At 44.5% G+C, this 22,751-nt stretch overlaps 1 protein-coding gene across 1 annotated transcript in view; it reads right to left on the reverse strand.

Annotated features, from left to right (window-relative positions):
* Positions 1–21,800, reverse strand: part of Rnf185 (ring finger protein 185) — a 36,254-nt gene extending 14,454 nt beyond the window's left edge. Inside the window, exon 1 of the mRNA XM_051200201.1 lies at positions 21,728–21,800. The gene's annotated coding sequence lies outside the window, so the exon portion shown is untranslated. The remainder of the gene's footprint in view (positions 1–21,727) is intronic.
* Between the last annotated feature and the right edge of the window lie 951 nt (positions 21,801–22,751).

A 22,751-nucleotide genomic window follows, 5' to 3' on the forward strand; every position in this document is an offset into this window, starting at 1 on the left:
TAGTGAAACACTAAGCACTCCACCACTGAGCCATAAACATCCCCAAGCCCCAGGCTTCCCTTGTTGAAAAAAGACTTTTTGAGATTTATGTCATTTTATGTGCACAACTGTGTGCGCGCAGGTGTGTATTTGTGCACAACTGTGTGTGTGCAGATGTCTATTGTTTTATGTGTACAACTGTGTGTGTGCAGGTGTCTGTGCAACTGTGTGTGTGCAGGTGTCAATTTGTGTGTAACTGTGTGTGTGCAGGTGTCTATTGTGCACAACTGTGTGTGTGCAGGTGTCTATTTGTGCACAACTGTGTGTGTGCAGGTGTCTATTGTGCACAACTGTGTGTGTGCAGGTGTCTATTTGTGCACAACTGTGTGTGTGCAGGTGTCTATTGTGTACAACTGTGTGTGCGCAGGGGTCTATTTGTGTACAACTGTGTGTGTGTGCAGGTGTCTATTTGTGTGTAACTGTGTGTGTGCAGGTGTCTATTGTGTACAACTGTGTGTGCAGGTGTCTATTGTGCACAACTGTGTGTGTGCAGGTGTCTATTTGTGCACATCTGTGTGTGTGCAGGTGTCTATTGTGCACAACTGTGTGTGTGCGCAGGTGTCTATTGTGCACAACTGTGTGTGTGCAGGTGTCTATTGTGCACAACTGTGTGTGTGCAGGTATCTATTGTGCACAACTGTGTCTGCCGGTGTCCATTTGCTCCACAGGTGCCACCAGTGTGGGGAGGGACTCCTGGGGCTGGCCGGCCGGCCTACTCAGGCCAACAAATATGAGACCCTAGTCAAAAAACAAGGCAGATAACTCCCGAGAAGAACGCCCACCTACACACACACACACACACACACACACACACACACACACACACACCATCTGCTAGAGATACATATAAAATATTAAAGAAAAGAATGTTTGAGACTTCCTTTAAACATTCCAGAGTGAAACTGGGGAATTGGCTTCTTGCTCAAATTTGAAGACCTAAGCTTGGGTCTGCAATACCCACATAAAAAGCCAGGGGGGATTGTGCCAGTAACCCTAGTGCCAGGAGTGTGGAGATAGACAGATCCCTAGAGCTCACTGGCCAGACTAGTCTAGCTGAATCTGTGAGTTCTGGGTTCAGTCAGAGTCCCTGTCTCAAAAAAATGAAGTGGAGAATGACTGAGGAAGGCACCTGACATCCAACACCAGCCTCCACACACCTGCAGGCACACACACACACACACCCTCGTACGCATGCACGCACGCGCACACACCCCTGCAGGCACACACACACACACCCCTGCAGGCACACACACACACACCCCTGCAGGCACACACACATGCACACACACACCACTGCAGGCGCAGGCACACACACACACACACACACACACACACACACACACACACACACACTGGGTGAGGTAGTAAAAGATGAAATAAGAACAAATACATTGGCTATGAGAAATAAATGATGTGCCAGGTCTGTCTGCCCAGTGAGTCCCAGGGCAGCCAGGGCTACACTGAGAAACCCTGTCTCGCCACCTCCCCAAAAAGAAAGAAAGAAATGATGTGTTAGGATTATGTAGTATTCTATTTTTATGTATATTTTGAAACTTTCCAATAAAAGAATTTTTAAAAAGCAAGGTTGCCAAAATTTATGAACTTCTTTTGAGTTAAAATTTATACATGCAAACACATTCACAAAATGTCTAGAAGGCAATACTAATCTATCAATTACTTCTATTATTTTGAGGACTAAGAAATTTGAACTTTTATATTCTTATCCTATTTGCCTGTTATTACTTTTTTTTCTTTTTTAACCAAAATAAGGCTGTTTATTTCAATCTCAAAGCACAGTCATTCAATTAGTTCCCTTCCCTCTGAGGCAGTCTTTAGGTACCACTAGATCTTCAGAGCCATTTCCCCTGCCCCACCCTGAGAGACGGCCAAGTCCCCAGGTGATCCTATTTTCTCTTGCTATGCTTTGTCATGTCCTTTCAAAACTGTCCCCTCCTCTTGCCACCCTGTCTCCTCCAGCACCCCACTTCCCCAGTCCCGCCCTCTCTCCTCCAGCACCCCACTTCCCCAGTCCCGCCCTGTCTACTCCAGCACCCCACTTCCCCAGTCCCGCCCTCTCTCCTCCAGCACCCCACTTCCCCAGTCCCGCCCTGTCTCCTCCAGCACCCCACTTCCCCAGTCCCCTCTCCTCCAGCACCCCACTTCCCCAGTCCTCTCTCCCCTCTCTCCTCCAGCACCCCACTTCCCCAGTCCTCTCTCCCCTCTCTCCTCCAGCACCCCACTTCCCCGGTCCCGCCCTGTCTCCTCCAGCACCCTACTTCCCCAGTCCTCTCTCCCCTCTCTCCTCCAGCACCCCACTTCCCCGGTCCCGCCCTGTCTCCTCCAGCACCCCACTTCCCCAGTCCCCTCTCCTCCAGCACCCCACTTCCCCAGTCACGCCCTCTCTCCTCCAGCACCCCACTTCCCCAGTCCCCTCTCCTCCAGCACCCCACTTCCCCAGTCCCCTCTCCTCCAGCACCCCACTTCCCCAGTCCTCTCTCCCCTCTCCTCCAGCACCCCACTTCCCCAGTCCTCTCTCCCCTCTCTTTCTCCCCTCTCCTTCAGAAGTCTCCCCGTCTCTCCTCTTTCAGTCTTGTTCTTCTCCCTGGGTTCTCAGTCTTTACTTCTGTTAGTGTCCCTGTACCCTGGCTTCTGAGAACCCCCCTGCCCTGGCTCTGTCCTTGTCTTGTCTTGTTGAATCCTGTCTATGCCTCTCCTCACACATTTCTTCTCCAGAGCAATGTCCTTTCGATGTGCTCTGGCCATTAGCACTCCCCACAGGTGTGGCTCTAGGATCTCAAGAGACCATGGCCAGCATCCCCTAGGATGTAGAGGAGGTCCTTTGATGACTCAGGTGATTAGAGGCTGGAGTGGCCCACTGGGTGTGAGCCCTGTTATCTTTGTGATCAAAGAATATGTTTCTGCCCTCCGTGTGGACGGTAGCAGGCAGAGGTGCACAGGGTCAGGGTTCCTGGGATCTCCCCCAGCAATCTCTGAGTAGGTCCATGTGGAACAAGGCTGCCCCTTGAGGAGATTGTGCAGCAGAGGTGTCTGCAGGGCAGGCACCTGCACCTGGCAGCATGGATTGAGCAGCTGCAGTGTGTCAGGGCCCCATCCAGGAAGAAGTCTGAGATGCCATCCTTAAGGGCAAAGCCCGCTCCAGTCCAGGGGAAACCTCCGGTCCCATGCTGCCTGGCGAAAGCCAGCTTCTCCACCACTAGGTCTGCCAGCTCTGGCCCACAGGCTGCTCGGAACTTGGCTAGTGGCTTGCAGTCCACCTCCTCATCTCTGGGGGGGGGGGGCAAAGTTTCTTTGGTTCCCCTGGGCCTTCTTCACCTCCTCTTTTTACAATCTCCCCTGTGGCCAGGGACTCGACCCTTGTCATTGCCCGTTCTGGATTGCCTTCCAACACAGTCCTCACAGGAGCGGGGCATGGTACACCATTTCTCAGCCCTGGGCCCCCAAATTCCATCTGCTGTCCTTCATTCTTGGAACCAATAGTTGGGTCCCCTTTGTCTCCATTTGCTATGCCTGTAGCTCTTGCATCCTCTGAATGAACAACACTGATGTCCTCGAGCCCTGTCTCCTTTTGACTGGAAACCTCCCATCTTTCTCTACTCTGCAATCCCTGACCCTTTTTGCCCCCCACTTATCCACTGGGGTTCCCTCTGATCTCCATTCTTGGGGACCTGTCATTACATTTAGAATAACTTTTAAAAAGGAAGTAAATGTGTGTATGTTACTTTTGTTAGATAAATCGTAAATTTTAGGAAGTGTCTTTAAAATTTTTTAAGCTTTACTTTCATTTATTTTTTCTTTTTGTAGTCCTGCCAGCCCTGGAACTCCCTCTGTAGACTCAGAGATTCACCTGCCTCTGCCTCCCCAGTGCTTGGATTAAAGGCTTGTACCACCACTGCCTGGCTTTTTTTAAATTAATTAATTATTGTGCATTATTGTTTTGCCTGTGTAAGGGTATCAGGTTCACTGGAACTGAAGTTACAGTTCTGGGCTGCCATATGGGTGTTGGGAATTGAACCTGGGTCCTCTGGAAGAATAGTCAGCGCTCTTAACCATTGGGCCATCTCTCCAGACCTTCTGTGTCACATTTTAAATATATTACTTTTCAAATCAGACCAGTACAGCAGTACCTATAATGTCTACATATCCCCCAATCCTGAAAAGCTCTAAATTCAAGCTGTGACTCTACTACTGACTGGTCATGATTTAAATTTCTTTTCTCTGAAGCTGGGAGTATAGCCCAGTTGGCAGCATGTCTGTCAAGCATGTATAAAACACTGGGTTTCATTTCCAGCACCACCTAAAACCAGGCATGTTGGCACACACCTATAATCTCAGAACTTGGGAGGGAGAAGCAGATGGGTCAGAAATTCAAGGTCATTCTTGGCTACACAGTAAGTTTCAGTTCAACTCAGGCTTCATGAGATCTTATCTCAATAAATTAAATAATTCATTTCTTTTGTTCCCTGAAAAGTAAGTACAGGTCTACCAAGATCAGTGATCTGGAAGGGAAACCAAAGTGGGAGGGAGCTATTATAACATATGTACCACTTAAAATGAACACATCCTACCTGGATCCAATAAGGTTCTGCATGGCTCAATTTACCACTCCCAGGTATATAGGAAAAACTGGGGTAAAGATAGGTGGGAATAGTCAGGAGACAGCAACAGGCCAGCTCAAGAGTTTGCAGGATGTAGCAGCCATGCAGCAGGCCAGTTACTGGGACAGGCTTATACATGCCAACTCTGCACAGATCACATCACTCTTATTCTAATTCCCTTCCCTGGGCCTCATCCCAGTAGGCATTCAGATAACTGCTGAATGAGTGGGTACAAGCTTGCATGACTGGTTTTCGTCGACTGCCAGGCTGGCTGCTCACAAACCCCTCTGCAATTCTGGCTTCCAAAGCCACATACTCATCTCTGAAGCCTCTCCTCTACCTCCTCCCTAACCATCTACAAGAAGAGATGAGTAGCATCTCTTTGGGGCTATCCACTAAGTACATACAGAACAAAGGAATGTGGCCACAGCCTCATGGGTCTTGTAGGACTGGGGATAATATAGGTCCTGGTGGCCAGGCACCAGACAAAGTAAAAGGAAATAGGGCCCAAGCGTCACTGAGCTGCTAAAATTAATCCTGGTCCCTACAGAACCAAGAAACTCTGACTTCACCAACATAGCAACTTCCCTAGGGCTGGTCTTTAACTTCTGGACTTAAGTGATCCTCTACTTCAACTTCCTCTGCTGGACAAAAGGCATGTGCCACTGTACTCAGCCATTCATTACTCTTCACCCAGAGCACATTCCAGTTTTAAATCTATTACTGCTTTTTATCCTTACTCCATTTTACAGAAGAGCATCAAGCCAGGGAGGTTAAAGGACTTGCCTTAGGCCAAGCCACCATCCAGTGCCAAACTCAGACTTTCCAATAGTATTATCAGCACACTTTACATTCTCACAGACAGTAAGTATGGGTGCTGGGAACCGAATCTGGGTCTACTGGAAGATCAGCAAGTGCTCATAACTATGGAGTCAACTCTCCAGCCACGACTTACATTTACATTTTATTTTATGAATGTGAGTGTTTTGCCTGCATGTATACCTGTGCACCTGCAGTCTTTGTTTGCCCTCAAACTCCTGCTGTAACTTTTGTGCTCTCTGAATGAAATATTGGAGGGCCCTGCATGGACTCCCGAGGCACCTCGAGCAAGCCTGAAGTTGCTGGGTGGAACTTCTTGTACCAGAGTTATTACTGGCACTCTTCCTGATTTGCTAACACACATCTGCTGGGGAAGAACTAAGCCCAAGAACTAGCATGCTTGATCTTTAATTGTTTTCCACTGTGCTGTTAGTCAGTCTATAAGCCCACTCCATCCCCTCAATAAATGGCATTCAGCATTTCAGCTGCACGAATGACCCCCTGTCTTCTCTTTTATTTCAATCTCTAGGCCTTTGAACAATTAGTGGAATAGACTGTAGCTCGGGCAATACAAAATATAGAGCAACTCATCATCCATCCACCAATTCACACAGCTAACAATTCTTCACTTACAATTACATGCCACATTTGTTGCTACCAAGTGGAAGTTTCACAAAGAAGAGCAGTACCAAGCTGAGGCTCTGGCGTTTATTAGCAGAAGAGCTAAAAAAGGCATACGTTCAAAGATGAACCCTAAATAATGACTTCATCAAAATCACCTGAGTTGTGCTATTTTCCTAAAAACAAACAAACAAACAACAACAACAACAACAAAAACCCAGCACCTGTGTGCTGGCTGTTTTTGTGTTAATTTGACAAAAGCTAGAGTCATCTAATCAGAGAGAACCTAAATTGAGAAAACGCCTCCCTAACAGGCTGTGGACAAGCCTGTAGGGCATTTTCTTAGTGAAGAATATGGACAGGCCCAGCCCTTTGTGGAAGGTGCCACTCCTGGCAGGTGGTCCTGAGGCCTGTAAGAAAGCAGGCTGACCCCAGGTGGTGGTGGTGGTGCACACCTTTAATAGATCAAGCTCTGCCTTAATAAAGCAAGCCTCACAGTCTGCTCTAGATCCAGCTTGACTTTCTTAGATGCTGAACTATGATATGGAAATGTAAGCAAATAAACCCTTTTCTTCGCAAGTTGCATTTGGTTGTGGTGCTCATCACAGCAAAAGAAATCCTGAGACAACCTTTTCCCAAGATACCTGACTCCCGGGGCCTCCTCAGTGACATTTTCCTTACTCTAAAATGATTCTTTCTGTTGGACAGAGTTTCAGAAATCAGTTCTAAAAGTGAGGACTCTACTAAAAGCAAGCAGCAATATCAGCACAACACAGTTCTTGAGAGGGATGGAAAACAATCTGTTCTTCAGAATGAACAACCTTCAGGCACTGGTGGTGGCCAGATGAGGTGGCCCACACTCGTAATCTCCGTATCCGGGAGACTGAGGCAGGAGAATCACAGATTAGGAAGCCAGTTTGTGACACACAGTGAATTCAAAGTCAGCCTGGGCTAGACAAAAAGATCCTGTGTCATAAAAATAAATAGATAAACAAACAAACTAACTAACTAACTAACTAACTGGGATGGGGGCAACTCTGTTGAGATCTCAGACCAGTCCTCATTCTGAGATATAAATGGTCATTTAGTAAACAAGTACACACTTAGTTTAAAAAAACATTTCTCAATTTGAGATGTCTAGGTTGACTCAAGTGGTGCTTCAAGACTAGGGCAGATTCCCAATACTTAATTAGGAATGTAAGGCTTAAAGGTGACCAAGACAGCATCCTCAATTCTTTGGTTTGTTTTCCCTGGCTCACCCCTGAGGAACTGAGGAAGGAGTTAGTTGACTATCCTTGCAGCAATCATCTATGAACTGACTCCCATTCTTGTGTTTGGTTCTTAGGCTCTACGGAACTTTAGGTATTTTGGAATCCATCATCTGTCTTATGTGTTCCTTTTGTCCCCCAAGACAGGGTTTCTCTGTGTAGACCTGGCTGTCCTGGAACTCACTCTGTAGACCAGCTGGCCTCAAACTCAATCAAAGATCAGTTTGCTTCTGCCTCCCAAGTGCTGGGATTAAAGGTGTGTACCACCATGTCTGGCTTATGTGCTCTTTTTAAATGTTCCACCCCACAATTTCTAAGGACAAAACCCAGGTCTTGGGCATGCCAGACAAGCTCTCTACAACTGACTATATTCCAGATCCTCTACCCCTTTTTAACTCTAAAATGTCAGGCCAAGGTGTACAAAGATATCAAAAAGACACCAATATTCAGTATGACAATTACAAATCTGGGCATGTTCCCAGCAAAGGGCTTGTTCCTGTGGCACGTACTTGTTCACATGGGAGCTTTCTGCGAGTAGCATTGGCATGTCTGAGCCTGTCTACACTGATGCTTAGGCTGCCGATGGACCACATGGAGACAGATGAGACTCGCATTCCAAGAATGTTTATGTCACACTCACAGAAGGCTGCAGTGGGAAGAAATAAGTAGGTTGAGTGGAACTTGGGACACACATCAATCAGCTGTAAAATTCAAGTGTTTAAGTCCCAAAGCTAGCACTCAAGAGACCTGGCCCCAAAGACTTGAATGATCTTTTAGGTCCAGGAGGACAAAGAAAGCTGAAGATGGCTTCATTTTCTGGTCCTGCTCTTTGGTATTGTAATCTCCCTATTTACAAAACCTCCCCTGCCTTCTAAGATTTATTTAAGAAGATCTCATTTGCCAGACATTCATGATACAGAGATAAAGGTTTCAGCCTAAGGGTGACAATGACAAGTAACCCAACAAGGCAGCCCAGTCATTTGGCATTGACGGGTGTGCAGAGCATGTGAGGACGGAAGAGGATACAGACACAGCACAACAGACAGGTGGACAATTGGCTGTGCCAAACTCAGTGTAAAAGGAGCCCGGGGGGATAGTAAGGAAGGCAGCAAGAGCTAGGAAGGAGCAGGGAGGAAGCCCCTCCCCAGAGCCCTTCAGGCTTGGCTTGCTTGCTCATATTCCAAACCGGGGTCTATAACCTGAACTCCCCACCAAACCTTCTAAAATGCCCCATGATTTTAATGATTCCTCTCCCTATCCAGCTTGCTCCCACTCCCTAGCTAAGTAGACTGGGACATCCAATTGGTAGATTTGGATGTATGTAGATTATACTATGTGATGCAATACTATCCATTATATTATTGTTCATTATTTTTTATTTTGTTTTGTTTTGCTTGAGACAGGGTCTTGCTATGTCACCCTAGCTGATCTGGGACTTGCTGTGATACCCCTCTGAAGTACTAAGATCATAAGTATGCACCACCAGAGCCAGCCCATTGCACTTTTTTCCCTTGAGGTGAGGAGTGTCTGGGGAAAATATCTCAATTGATAAGAGTATTTGCTTCACAAGTATAATGACTTTACTTTGCTCCCTAGAAATCATGTAAAAATGCTGGGCAGAGTGGTACCACACAAATGTAATCTCTGTACCAAGAAAGTCAAAGTAGAAGGATCCCCAAGGCTTTCTGGCCAGTTAGTCTAGCCTACTTGGAGAGCTCCAACTAACGAGAGTCCCTGTCTCAAAGGAGGTGGACAGTATTCCCAAGAATTTTTCTCTGGCCTCCACATGCAAGTATAGACACTTGCACACATCCAGGAAACAACAACAACAACAACACACACACACACACACACACACAAAGAGAAAGAAATTTATTATATGACACTGGGCTTCACCCAGGGTCACTGACCTAGGGTAGGGCCTCATACATGGAAAAAGTACTCTACCCCTGAGCTGAATTCCCAGCCCTTCCTTATAAATTTCACTTACGTAAAATTTTTACTTATATGACATAATGTTAAGTGAAGGAACAAGATACAAAATTGTATACAAAGAGCTGATGTGAAAGTGCAAGCCTATACACTCAGCACTTGGGAGGCAGAAACATAAGTCTGGGATCAGCCTGGACAAAACAGTTTCTTATAAAACAAACAGTATACAAAGTCAAACATAGTGCCGTATGCCCGTAACCTCACAGCTCTTAAAGGGTGGAAGCATGCCAGGCGGTGGCACACGCCTTTAATCCCAGCACTCGGGAGGCTGAGGCAGGTGGATCTCTGTGAGTTAGAGGCCAGCCTGGTCTACAGAGCAAGTTCCAGGTTCCAGGACAGCCTCCAAAGCTACACAGAGAAACCCTGTCTTTGAACGAAAAATCAAAAAAAAAAAAAAAAAAAAAAAAACCCAAAAAAAACAAACAAACAAAAAAATAAAAACAAAAAACCCAAAAAAAGATTAAAGATTATCCTCAACTACAAAGCAAGCTTGAGACCAGATGCTCCCTGCATGAGACCCAAACGTACCCTGCATACAAAGTTGAACACATTCTATGGCCACAAGAGGTGAAGAGCATGTAAGAAAAAAAAATGCCAAAAATATTATTTGTGGTGGTGGTCTATGGAAAGCAGAATTATGGTCAAAAAATTCTTAAGTTTAAAAAAAAATGTTTCGGGAGGCTAAAGAGTTGATTCAGGTATTAAAAGCACATTCAGAGGACCAGGGTTCAAGTCCCAGCACACACATATTGGCTCAGGAGATCCAGTGCTTTTTCTTCTGGCATCTGAAGGCACTGCACACATGTGCACAGATACACTTAGGCAAATACTCATACACATAAAATAAAAATAAAATCTCAAAAAAAAATTTGAAACAGGGTCTCACTGGATGGCCTTGAGCTCAGAACTTCACCCACCTCTGGCTCCCAATGAGGCTAGAATGGAAAAAAGTATATCACCACAGCCAGCTAAAATTTTTTTAAATTGCATTTTACTTATTTTATGTATGTGTGTGGGAGTACATGACAAGGCATGCAGGGGAAAGTCAGAAAACAACTTTTAGAAGTCAGTACTTTCCATTCACCATGTGCACATTGGGGATTTGAACTGAAGCCATCAGGCCTGGAGAAGATGTCTTTACCAGCTGAAGTCAACATGTCAGCCACAGGGTTGCCCCTCCCCATACTTTCTGCTTTGTCCACAATAAATGCTATATTTAAACTTTTTATTACAGTTATTCAATTGTGTGTGTGTGTGTGTGTGTGTGTGTGTGTGTGTGTGTGTGTATGCCTGCCACAAGTGACTTGTGTAGGTCAGCATTTTCTCCTCCAATTGTATGGGACCTGAGGATTGAGTACAGGTCTTCAGGCTTGGCAGCAGGCACCTTTACCCACTGATCCATTTCAACAGTCCACATATTACTATGGAGAAAAACAGGGAATCACTCAAAGTCCAACACCTTCATATTTCAACAGAGGACAAAAAAAAAAAAAAAAAAAAAAAAAAAAGGCAAGCAAAGAATCATTCACATGAAACTGTGAATGAGTCTTAGTGTTTCTCTTAGAAATTTTAGAATTATTTTGTTTTGTTTTGAGACAGGTCTCACTATGTAGATCTGGCTATCCTGGAACTCACTACTACATAAACCAAACTAAATCTCTTACAGAGATTTGCTTGCTTAGGATTAAAGGCATGAGCTACTACATCTGGTGATGTTTTAGCACTTCACACACACACACACACACAAACACACACACACACACACACACACACACACACACACACACACACACTTCCCCTCACCCTGCATTGGGCCACACAAACTGAGAAAGTGCTCTACCACTGCAACACATTCCTATCCTTTTAAACTTTTTTTTTGTTTTGTTTTTTTAAAGACAGGGTTTCTCGCCAGTGCAAGTTCCTACTATGCTACAGCTCTTGATGATTCTCTTGCTTCTGTCTCCCAAATGCTGGAATTACAGACTTAGGTCACCATGCACACAATTATTTTATTTTATTTTATTTTATTTTCTGAGACAGTCAGTCTAAGTTGTACAGACTGATCTTGAACTCATCTGTGGACCAGACAGACCTTAAACTTAAGATCTTCCTGGATCCACCTCCCAAGTAGCTGGGATTATAGGTCTGTGATACCAGGGTCAGCTCATTTTTAATTTTTATTTAGTTTTCATTAAAAAATTTTTTATTTTATATGTGGTTGTTTTGCCTGTGTGTATGCCTGTGGACCATGAACATGCAGTGTCCTTAAAGACCACAAGAGGGAACTGGAATTACAGACAAATGTCTTTTATTTTATTTTATTTGTTTGTTTTTGGAGACAGGGTGTCTCTGTGGCTTTGGAGGCTGTCCTGGAACTATCTGTTGTAGACCAGGCTGGTCTTGACCTCACAGAGATCCACCTGCCTCTGCTTCCTGAGTGCTGGGATTAAAGGTGGCACCACCAATGCCTGGCTGTTACAGACAATTATTAGCCAGCATGTGGGTTCTGGGAACTAACTCAGATCCTCTGGAAAAGCAGCTAGTGCTCCAGCCCCTTAATGATTTATTTAAAATACCTTCAGGTGCTCAAAAAGACTCCCCACCCCTGGAACTCAGACACCCTGTTCTCTGACCTGGAGACCAATGGTACTAGATTGTCTTTAGGGTAAATCTTAGCAGTAGAACTAGAGTCAAAGGGTGTGTGTGTTTGTCAATTTAACAAACATCCTCCAGAAATAATGTACTAGTTTTATTCCTGATACATATGCAAAAGTGTTTTTTTCTCCAAGTCTTTGGTTTTCAAAAGAGAATATATACTTTCAAAAGACAGATTTAAAATGAAATTCACTGTTTCCTTCACTAATTAGTTATCAGGACCCATGCATGCACTATGATAGATGAAATAAATACATCAGTTTTATCAATTTTGCAAATAAGTCAGATTTGAGAGGGGAATCCAGAGACAGCTCTGGCATTTTCATATTTTCTTCCAATATTCTCAATTCAAATGGTGTTTCTCTTGGTGAGGCTGTTACAGAGAAACCCTGTCTTGAAAACCAAAACCAACCAAACAAACAAAAAGATGAAAAAAGCAGCTGGAGAGCACTTAGGAGGCAGGGGCAGGAGAATCTCTGACAGGCCAGTCTGGTCTACAGAGAGTTCCAAGAGAGGGATACACAGAGAAACCCTGTGTTTAAAAAGAGGAAGGAACCTCAACCGTTCGCAACAGACTGGCCTGTGGGCAAGTCTGCAGCCATTCCTTGAATATTGGTACAGGATGGTCCAGCCTACAGGGGTGAGGGCCAGTACCACTCCTGGGCAAGTGGTCCTAGATGGTGTAAGAAAACAGGCTGAACAAGCCAGTAAGCACACTCCTCTGTGGTTCCTGCTTCAGCTCCTAATTCCAGGTTTCTGTCCTGCTTGAGCTCTTGCCCTGACTTCCCTCAGATGGCGTGTGACCTGAGAGCTGCAAGCTAAAATACACCTTTTCTCTCCAAATTACTTTTGGCTGAGGTATTTTATCACAGAAATAGAAACCCTAACTAAGACAATACCCATACATACGTTTTTTTAACATTCATTTTATGAGTTTTTTGCCTGTACAATGTCCTTATACCACATGTATGTCTGGGGCCCAAAGAGATCAAGAAAGTGTGTTGGACCCCCCTAGGCCTACAGTTACAGATGGTTGTGAGCCACCTTGTGAGTTCTGGGAATCAAACCCAGGTTCTCTGCAAGAGCAGGTGTTCTTCCTAACTACCAAGTCATCTTTCTAGGAAAAAAATTAGCTGCAGAACAGCTCAGTGGCAGAGAGCTTACACAGCACGAGAGGGGTCCTGTGTCCAATCCCTAGTATTGTTAAAGTAAATAAATAAAATTTCATAAAAAGCATGCAAAAAGCATGCCATAGAGCATTTGATAGCTCTGAGTATGAATTTCAGTCCTCACCTATTCTGTAACTTTGCACAAGTATCGCCTCTCAGTGCTTTCTGTAGAACGGGTCACAACCTTCTGTACAAGACAGCTGTCACAGTCACAGAGAAAACAGTAAAGGGACTCCATCCAGGTAAGGACTCTGAGTTCAGAGAACAGTACTGTTTACACTCCCTTCAGAGCAATGAAATCAGCAGGTGGTTACATTGCCAAATGAATCACAACTTTCCTTTCTGAGTGAACATTGCTCCTTGAAGGCAGACTGGGCATATGTCTATGCACTGACAGGAAATCCAGTATGGGGCACAGTTGATCCCGAGAAATAAGATTTCTCCTGAAGTGTTGAAGTCAGGGTCATTTCCACTCTTACCATAACTTCCACTAACTCCATGCTCATCTTTTCCACATGAACTATTTCATTTAATCTTCTCAGCCTGCCTTGAGGCAAATACTGCTATAACACTGTTAGCATCTCATGAATGTTAAATTAGGCTCAGAGTAGTTAGGTCATTTGGTTGGTCACTGAGCCAGTCAGTAGCAAAGCTTCCCAACCCCAAGTCACATGTGTAAAAGATGGTATCTCAGTGACTTGTGCTTGGGTGTTTCCTCATGTCTGTCCCAGCTACCAGACACATTACTCAGGACAAGGATGGTTTGTCAAAGCTCATGTCCAGGAGCATACAAACTGTACAACTCAATACAAGACAATCTATTAACTAAAGCTTTGGAAAATCAGTATCATACAAGAGCAGTGGTTGAGACCCAGAACTATATTTATTATATGGCTGATTCATGCCTTGTTTTAGGGGTGGAAGGTGCTAGGAATGAAACCCAGGCCTCACAAAGGTAGACAAGTACTCCCACTGAGCTACACTCCCAGCCTTAGTCCAGACTTAAAAATAGAAAGGGGTAAGTACAGGGGACTTCATGGATACAACCAGAAAACAGTCCAGGTTGTCCAGATTGTCGTGCGTGAGGTGTGTGCACATGTACGTGCACTCACGGGGAAGACTAACTATGGAGTTTATTGTGCACTCTTGTAAGACCCAACTCCTAAGCTCAACAGCAAGCCTGACAAGGAGAGGATATCAAATACTGTATGTGAATGAATAGGAACTTGGCAGTTTTAACTCAAATCAACACAGCTGAGCAGTGCTGCGCTAGAGAAAAGCTCTCCAGCTTGGGAAAGATCCCAGTTAAGGGCTGTCACTTTGCAATAAAAAAAGCAATTAGAGCCAGAGGACTTGGGCTGAGGCTCATCTTTGCCATTCACTTAGCCAGCATTCCTCACCTGCTCTCCATTTGCTACAAGAAAATTTTATAAGATAAGGAGTGTTTTGCTTCTACTGTCATGCAAGTCAGTAGAACCTCATTAATTCAGATTTCCCCTGAGGTTAAGCTAAAGGCCTCTAAAATATTCTAAACTATTAAAGGAGAATGAATAGGGTTGACAAGAATTAACCAATTAAGGGAAAAGCTTTCTATGAGTTTAATACCACACAAAATAATGACAAAACAATATTCTCATTTCTGTGTTCAATAGGAGTTCTTGAAGAGGAACTGTGACCAAAAACAATAAAGCCAGGTATGAGAGACAGATCAGTTGGTAGTGCTTGCTTTGTGTGCATTAGGACCAAGGTTAAATTCCCAGAACCCCTTCCCCCAGCACACACACAAGCAAGCTGGCCATGCTGTAGCCCACTGAGCTACACTCCCAGCCTTGGTCCAGACTCAGAAATAGAAAGGGGTATGCACAGGGGACAGACAACATGAAGGAAAGAAAGACAAATCCGAGGGTACACTGGCCCCCCAGCTTTGCCTATTTGGTGAGTCACAGGTAAGTGAGACCCTGCCTCAAAGAAAACAAAGGAAGATGGCACCTGAGGATAGTGCCTGAAGTTGTCCTCTGGCCTTCAAACACACATGGACATAAGCACCTGTGCACACAGGCATATGCACACATATGCAATATAAAGCCAGGTAGTGCTCGGAAAATCTACACCAACTCTTACAAACCAGGCTTGCACCATAAAGCTTCCTCTATCAGTTACGCTTACTGCCATTTAGAAAATGCCAACTAGGCTCAATGATAAAAAGAAAGCCTGACAAGGTCTGTTTCCTGGCCCCAAGGAATCTATGGCTAAGTCTGAATTTAACTTTTATGTAACAGTAATAAATTTCCTCACACTGCAATGTATATTGGATCCACTTTCATATTCAAAGAGCTGTCTCACTTTACAAACCCACCAGGCACTTCTAAGGAACAGCTGGTAGAGTAAAAACTAGTTTGTCACCTGTTACAGACACCACCCAGGGAATCAACCTAGCAACTAGTTCTAGAACAGAATAGCCACCTCAGATTAATAATCACAGAAATCAGCTTCAGTATGTCCCAAGGTCACCTGGAGGACAAGGGCTCCACACTCAAGTACTGTGTGTACACCAACAAAATGAAGAGGTGGACCCATGTGTTATCCAGCAGATGTGAAAAAACAAAAGTAGGGCCCATATGAAAAGTGAAAAGTTCTGGAGAGAAATAGTGATGATGCTTCTGTAGTATTAAAGTTCTTAAAAATGGCTAGGAGGGTAACTTGATTACTGGATTTTAGTATGATAAAAACCAAAACTAACGGGACAGCCAGGTGGTGGTGGCATACCTTTAATCCCAGCACCTGGAAGGCAGAGGCAGGTGTGTTCAAGGCTTCCCTGGTCTACAGAGCTACTTCTAGGACAGCCAGGGCTACACAGAGAAACTCTGTCTGAAACAAAACAAAACAAAACAAAAAAAAAAAAAACACAACAACAAATTTGTCAGGTGTGGTGGAGCATAACCGAAATCCCTGCACTTAGAAAATAGAGGCAGAAAAGATAAGTTCAAGGCCACCATTGGCTGAGTCCCTACTTCAAAACAAACACAATATTTTATCATAAATAAACCCAAACCACAGCTCTACCCCAATGATCATATGCTTGAGTAGTTATCACAGCCATGATGTTTAGTTTACTGACTTATTAAGTGAACAGTTAAGGAAATGGAAATTCATTCAGACATTACAAGTAATTACAAAGAAACTAGCAAAAAGACAAAGACACTAACATTAAGATGTTAACAGGCTACTTGCTAATAGCTGGTACCAGGTACCTGGGAGACTGAGGCAGGAGGATCCATTGAGGTCAGGAGTTTGAGACTAGCCTAGGCAACCCAGTAAGTCCCAATCTCAAATAATGTTGATAATTGGAAAAAAGTGGAATACAGAACTACATATAGCAACTGATTTAACCATAAAAATGCACCCAATAGTGAGCCAGGGTGATGGCTAAATGGGTAAAAGCCTTTGCTGCATAAGCATAACAAGCCATGTGTGAGTCCCCAGAATTCATGGAAGACCAGACACTCTTAAAAAAAGACAGGAGGATTTTTTGAAAACTCATGGGCCACCTAACCTGACACACACACTGGAAAGCAAAACAAACCCTGCCTCAAACAAAGTGTTGTCCTCTGATGTCCACACGAACACTTGGCAAGCACACCAACCCTCCCTCTCCCCTGCTCAGACACAGACACAGACACAGACACAGACACACACACACACACACACACACACACACACATCTGTGCTGTACCCAGTGACAAGAAATAAGGAAATAAAAGCAACTGCAACTAAGGTTCTCTTTAGATGATACAGGGATGACAAGGTGAGTATGAGGGATATTTTTCTAAACTTCCCTAACTAATCTTTAATAATTTAAATGACTAGGCTGTTTGTTTTAATATTCATGATGGTATGGGTAGAATCAAAGGCTATGGAGTCAGAAGCAGCATGGTGAGCCAGCAGTTTTGGAATTGAAAGCCTACATTTGCCCTAAGTCCTTCACATGCACCCCTGTCCTCTCTGCCTGTGACAGACACAAGGAAGGATCTCCACATGCTCTTACCACATTTTGGATGATGCTGTTTTTCTGGGCACAAATAATACCTCTTTCACAGGACAAGGCTGCTCAAATCAGCCGTGGCTAGGGTTGTGCCAAGCTCTGCATGATCAGCAGTCTAAAATGGACAACTTTATTCTGTGCTTCACAATGTCCAAATTGCCAGGTGGCAGTATTGGTGAACGCCTTTAATCCTGGCACTAGGAAGGTGGAGGCAGGCGGATCTCTGTGAGTTTGAGGCCAGCCTGATCTACAAAGTGAATTCCAGGTCAGACAGGACTATTATTAAACAGAAAAACCCTGATATGAAAAACAAAACAAAAAAGCCTATGGATACTCAAATCAAATTTCTTTCAGTTAAGGAAGTTACTGGCATGTCTCTATTATGCCATTTGGTTCATTGTGAGTTACTTCCAGGGCTGTCAGAGGTTACAAACAATCTGAATACTGATATCCAAAACTGTATATGTGGACAAATAACCCAATTACAGAATGGGTAAAGGAAATGAATATTCTCATATTGTTCCAATAAAATGTACAGAGGAATGGGTCAACGAGATAGCTTAGTAAGTAAGGGTGTTTGGTGTGAGGCCTGAGAACTTGAGTTCAATCCCCATAAACCCAAATGGTAGGAAAGAACTGACTCCTGTAAGTTATCTTCTGACCTCCACACATCCATCTTGGCATGGACATGTGCACATGCACACACACACACACACACACACACACACACACACACGCACATGAATAAATTTAAAAATATCAAAAACCTACAAGATGTACAAATGAGAGCAAGCACATACAAATATGTTCAATACTGTCAGTCATGAGGAAAATGTAAATCAATAACATGAGATAACCTTTCATACCTGGGAGGATGTGTGTGTATACATGTATATGTATATTTTGTTTAGTTGTGATTTTGAGATAGGGTTTCACCATGTAATTCTGGCTGTACTGAAACTCAAAAAACAGACTGGCCTCATACTCACAGACATCCCCCTACCCCAAGTGCTGGGATCATTCTTAGATTTAGTTCCCATTTAGAAATGTAAAAGCTAGGACTGGGGAGATGGCTCAGTTGGTAAGTGCTGCTGCACAAGTATTAGGCCCTGAGTTCAGATTCCTAGCGCTCAAGTGAAAGCTAGATAAGGCAACACTTATCTGTAACCTTAGCACTGAGGGCTGGGAGAAGAGACAGGTAGATCCTGGGAGCTTGCTAGCCAGCCAGCTTAGCTCTAAGTTCTGTCAGAGACTCTGCTGTTTAAAAAAAAAAAAAAAAAAAAAGGTAATAAGTAAATAACCAAATCAGAAAGCAAGTAAGTATCTTTATACATATACAGCCCCCAAACACAAGAAACTTAAAAGCCAGGCAAGCAAACAATACATATCAGCAATTGGACCAGCCTAAGTGTGTGTGTGTGTGTCATTCTTAGCTCAGAGGCTGTGCAAAAAACCACTCAGTGGGCTAGATTTGGCTTACAGACCAAAGGTTTTAGATCAGGATTTTTCAATGTATGTTTCAATTTAAAAAAATACATAAGAAATAACCCCCTGTGGTAGCATATACTAGTATTTCCAGTACTTGGAAGGCAGAAGCAGGAGAGAAAGTCTGAAGCTACCATGGATATTATGAAGCAAAGCTCTGTGTTAAGGATTTTAAAAAAAGAGGTTTCACACCAAATAAGTTTGGCAACACTAAGCAAGCAAAACATGTTATTATGCTAGCTTAGATAAGTCTGCATTTTTATTGTGAGACATCTCAGTGCCTTTATGTGGTACTCATATTAAGACACTAATAAAGGATAATGATGAATAGCTTTTCCCAAACGTATTTTTACCATCAGATCCCTTCTCACAGGCATCAGACAGTGGCCAGTAGAATACACCTACTAAAGCATCAATCAGATATCCCTTTAAAAAGAAACTCCAGAGCCAGGTGTTGGTGGTGCAGGCCTTTAATTCCAGCACTCTGGAGGCAGAGGCAAGAGGATCTCTGTGAGTTCAAGGTCAGCCTGGTCTACAAAGTGAGTTCCAGGACAGACTCCAAAACAACAGAGAAACCCTGTCTTGAAAAAAAAAAAGAAAGAAAGGAAGGAAGGAAGAAATTCCCAAATCAAATTTTAAAAACTCCAACAAATTAAGAGCATTTTTTTCAACACTGAGATGGCAACTGAGTTGAGTCTAAAGCCACATAGTCTTGAATGTCACATAACAACTGAATGATCATTTCACATTAAAAAAATTTTTTTTGAGAAACATAAACAACAGGAAAACAGCCAGGAATTTTTGGTTCAGCCCCAACTTTTTGTTTTGTGGAAGAAGTGTCAGCAGAATTGGGTCATAATATGGTATCTTCCTTTTCAAGACAATATAAGCACTTGTGTGTGTGTGTGTGTGTGTGTGAGAGAGAGAGAGAGAGAGAGAGAGAGAGAGAGAGAGAGAGAGAGAGCCTAGCTGTCCTGGAACTCACCTCCTGAATGCTGGGAATAAAGGCATTGATCGGTCAACATGCCAGCAGCATAAACAGGTGATGGGAAAATGATCTACTTAGTGTTTGGTAAAGTACAAAATAAGGAAATAGAATGTTATATTAGAAAACTATAGATATGCTTGAAGGGTCATCTGTGAGAACGTGCTGGCAAGTCACGACCATAAAAGAACTGGTCACATAAGCTGGATGGATAGCCAGCTTACTAAACTGCAAAAAAAAAAAATCTCTCACATCTACACACACTGTTGGAGAGAGGATTAAGGCTGTTTATAAACTAGGGAGAAGACTGACCTAAAAACTGCAATCACCCCTCCATTCTGTGGTCCAGAGTTCACTGGCAAGTAGAGTCCTGGGGGAACACAAGCAACCCCAGCATTTGGGAGGCTGAGGCAGGAAGACCCTGAGTTCAAACTCAGCCTGGGCTACATAACACTCTAGAAAAGGAAAAGAGAGAAAGAGAGACAGAGAGACAGACAGACAGACAGACAGACAGACAGAAAGACCAAGTGTTAGCTAGTTCACAGTCTTAGAAAATGAATTACTAATGTCAGATATGACACAGCACTTGGGAGTCTGAGGCACAAAGATCTGAGCCTGGGCTATAGAGTGAGACCCTGACTAATAAAATTAATGAAAAAAAAAAAGCAAAACAAAACAAAACTACTAAGCAATAGAATGGATCACTGCCTATCAATACAACACACATTTCCTACACCTTTATCAGATATTGGGTCATTCCAAAGTCCTTGAAAAGAAGGATGGTGAACATGACAACCAGGAAAAGATTACATAAGATCAAGCGTGCTGGTCTTATTTACAGGAAATGTAGGCTAGGGAGAAGGAGGGGTCAAGAGAAGAAAGGAAGACAAAGCAATTTCACATTCAACAGACATAATGGTACTGAGCAATGTGGAATCTCCACACTCTGAGGCAGAGGCAGGAGATCACGAGTTTAAAGCCAACCTGAACTACAAAAGGAGTTTGAAGACAACCTGACACCCATGAGACCCTGTCTCAAACAGGAATGTCACATACACTGTGAGAGCAGAGTTAGCGATGGAGAGCTAAGATTCACAATAACTACTCAGAATAAGAGACTTTCAAGTTGGAAAGGACCTCCACCTAATACCTGACACCTTGTCCCACAAGGAGACGGTCAATCCCATCAACAGTCACCTCTGATGATCCTTCCGTTAAATCCTTAATATTAAGCACACATTTGTCTTCCCGTAGAACCCACCTATTAATCCTAGTTGTACCTCTTTCAGCATCAAAGCTTAAGTGGGAGTCATCTTTTGACATAACCTACTTGCGCCACGCCCCCGGCCAGTTTTTAAAGATAGTCTCCTCTGGTGGTCTTTTCCTGTGCTAGACTGATGGATGTTTCAAAGAACCGAGCCGGCTCCAGCTGCCTCCACGCGAAACGCGCATTCACAGCGGAGAGCACTTCAGAACAGGCTTCAAACACCGGTGGGTACAGGAGTCCCGAGGAGAACGTTCAAAATAAGGTTTCCTAGGTTCCAAACCCAGATTCGAAACCAGCTGTCGCAGGAGTCCAGGGCTGGGAAGCCGGCACACTGGAGGGTTACCGGGCAGGTGGTGTGAGGGCTGTTTTACAAGTGTGGGAATAGGCTCCGTGGGGTAGGGGACTTGGCCTAGAACGCACAATTAGCTGTAGGCGGCGAACTCGAATCCAGATCTCCTGCGCTTCACCCCAAATCTGTTCGCCACACTCGGCACCTCGCCACTCGGCCGAACCATTACTAAGGGAGACCGTCCCGCACCCGAGGAAGTCAGGGTGAGCCCCGGTCTGGAAGGGAGCTCGTGCGCGCCCGCCCCTTCTCTGGGGCCTCGGTTTGCCCAATCTGTACCCAAGGACGCCGGCCTGACCTCTCTCTCTTCTGGGACCCGGGCAGTCAGACATGCTGTCCCGGGCACCGGGGTTCAGGTGCCTCGGTCCCTGAGCTCCACGGGGTCCCACGCCCCCCGGCCCGCCGCCCCAGCCCGTCACGTACCCCGCAGCAGTGCGAGCGCCAGCGTCGCCACCAGTCCCTCCCGGCCCCACGGCGGACAAGCCAGTCTCAGCGACTCCTCAGTCAGAAAGATTGAGCCTTCGGCCCCTCCCACCCGGACTTTTGTCACCTGACGCGGAGCCGCCTCTGCCAGAGCGACTTCCGGTTACAGCCGGAAAAGGCTGGTGTGCAGCGCCCAGCTCCGGCCAGGTGCGTAGCTCGTAAGTTCCGCCCTGGCAGGAAGCAGAGGACTTCCGGTCTTTTCTGGTTCCTAGATCGTGGGGAGGAGAATTCAGTGGATGGAGTGTTCGTTTTCGCCTTCCTGAGGTCTTGGGTTCGATTCCTAACATCGCGCGAAACGTGTGCGTGCACGCCAGCAGTCTTAGCATCCACTCGGGTAGTGGATCAGAATTTCAGTGTCGTTTTCGAGCATGAGACTGTGTTGCAAAACAACAGTAGCAAAAAAGGTTTTGGGGGGGGGGGGCGCCTTGATGAAAAAGCCAGTTCTAGAGACACAGCCTTGTACTAGAATGTAAGGACAGATGGATGGAAATGTGTAAAATGACAGTGGAGCTTTGAAGACTCTACTAACCAAATCCGTGAAATGTCAGTATTAAAACAAAGATAATAAGAGTATAAGTAATTGGAGGCAATGAGATGGTGGGTAAGGATGCTTGCTACCAAGCCTGCTGACCCTAGTCCAGTCCCCGGGGACTCACAGTTGTCCCCTGACCTTCACTTGTATACAGACACACTGAATAAATACGTGTTAAATTTTTCATTCTAAGAGTATAATTAATTAGATGGGCTGGTGACCGATGAGGGATTTTCCTACAGTAGCAAGTACATTTGTTATATATATAAAAAAAAAAAATAGAAAATTCGATGTCTTAACTTTGAATATATAACAAACGCTATTCTGGCGCAGCAGTACTCCGTGCAGATAAGTGACTCGGCCATGCAGCCGCCACGAAACTGTGCAGATGTGATGTTACACACAGTGGGCACAGAGCCGGCACACTTCATG

The sequence above is a fragment of the Phodopus roborovskii genome, unplaced genomic scaffold (genome assembly GCF_943737965.1).
Source record: "Phodopus roborovskii unplaced genomic scaffold, PHOROB, whole genome shotgun sequence".
NCBI classification, from domain to species: Eukaryota; Metazoa; Chordata; class Mammalia; order Rodentia; family Cricetidae; genus Phodopus; species Phodopus roborovskii.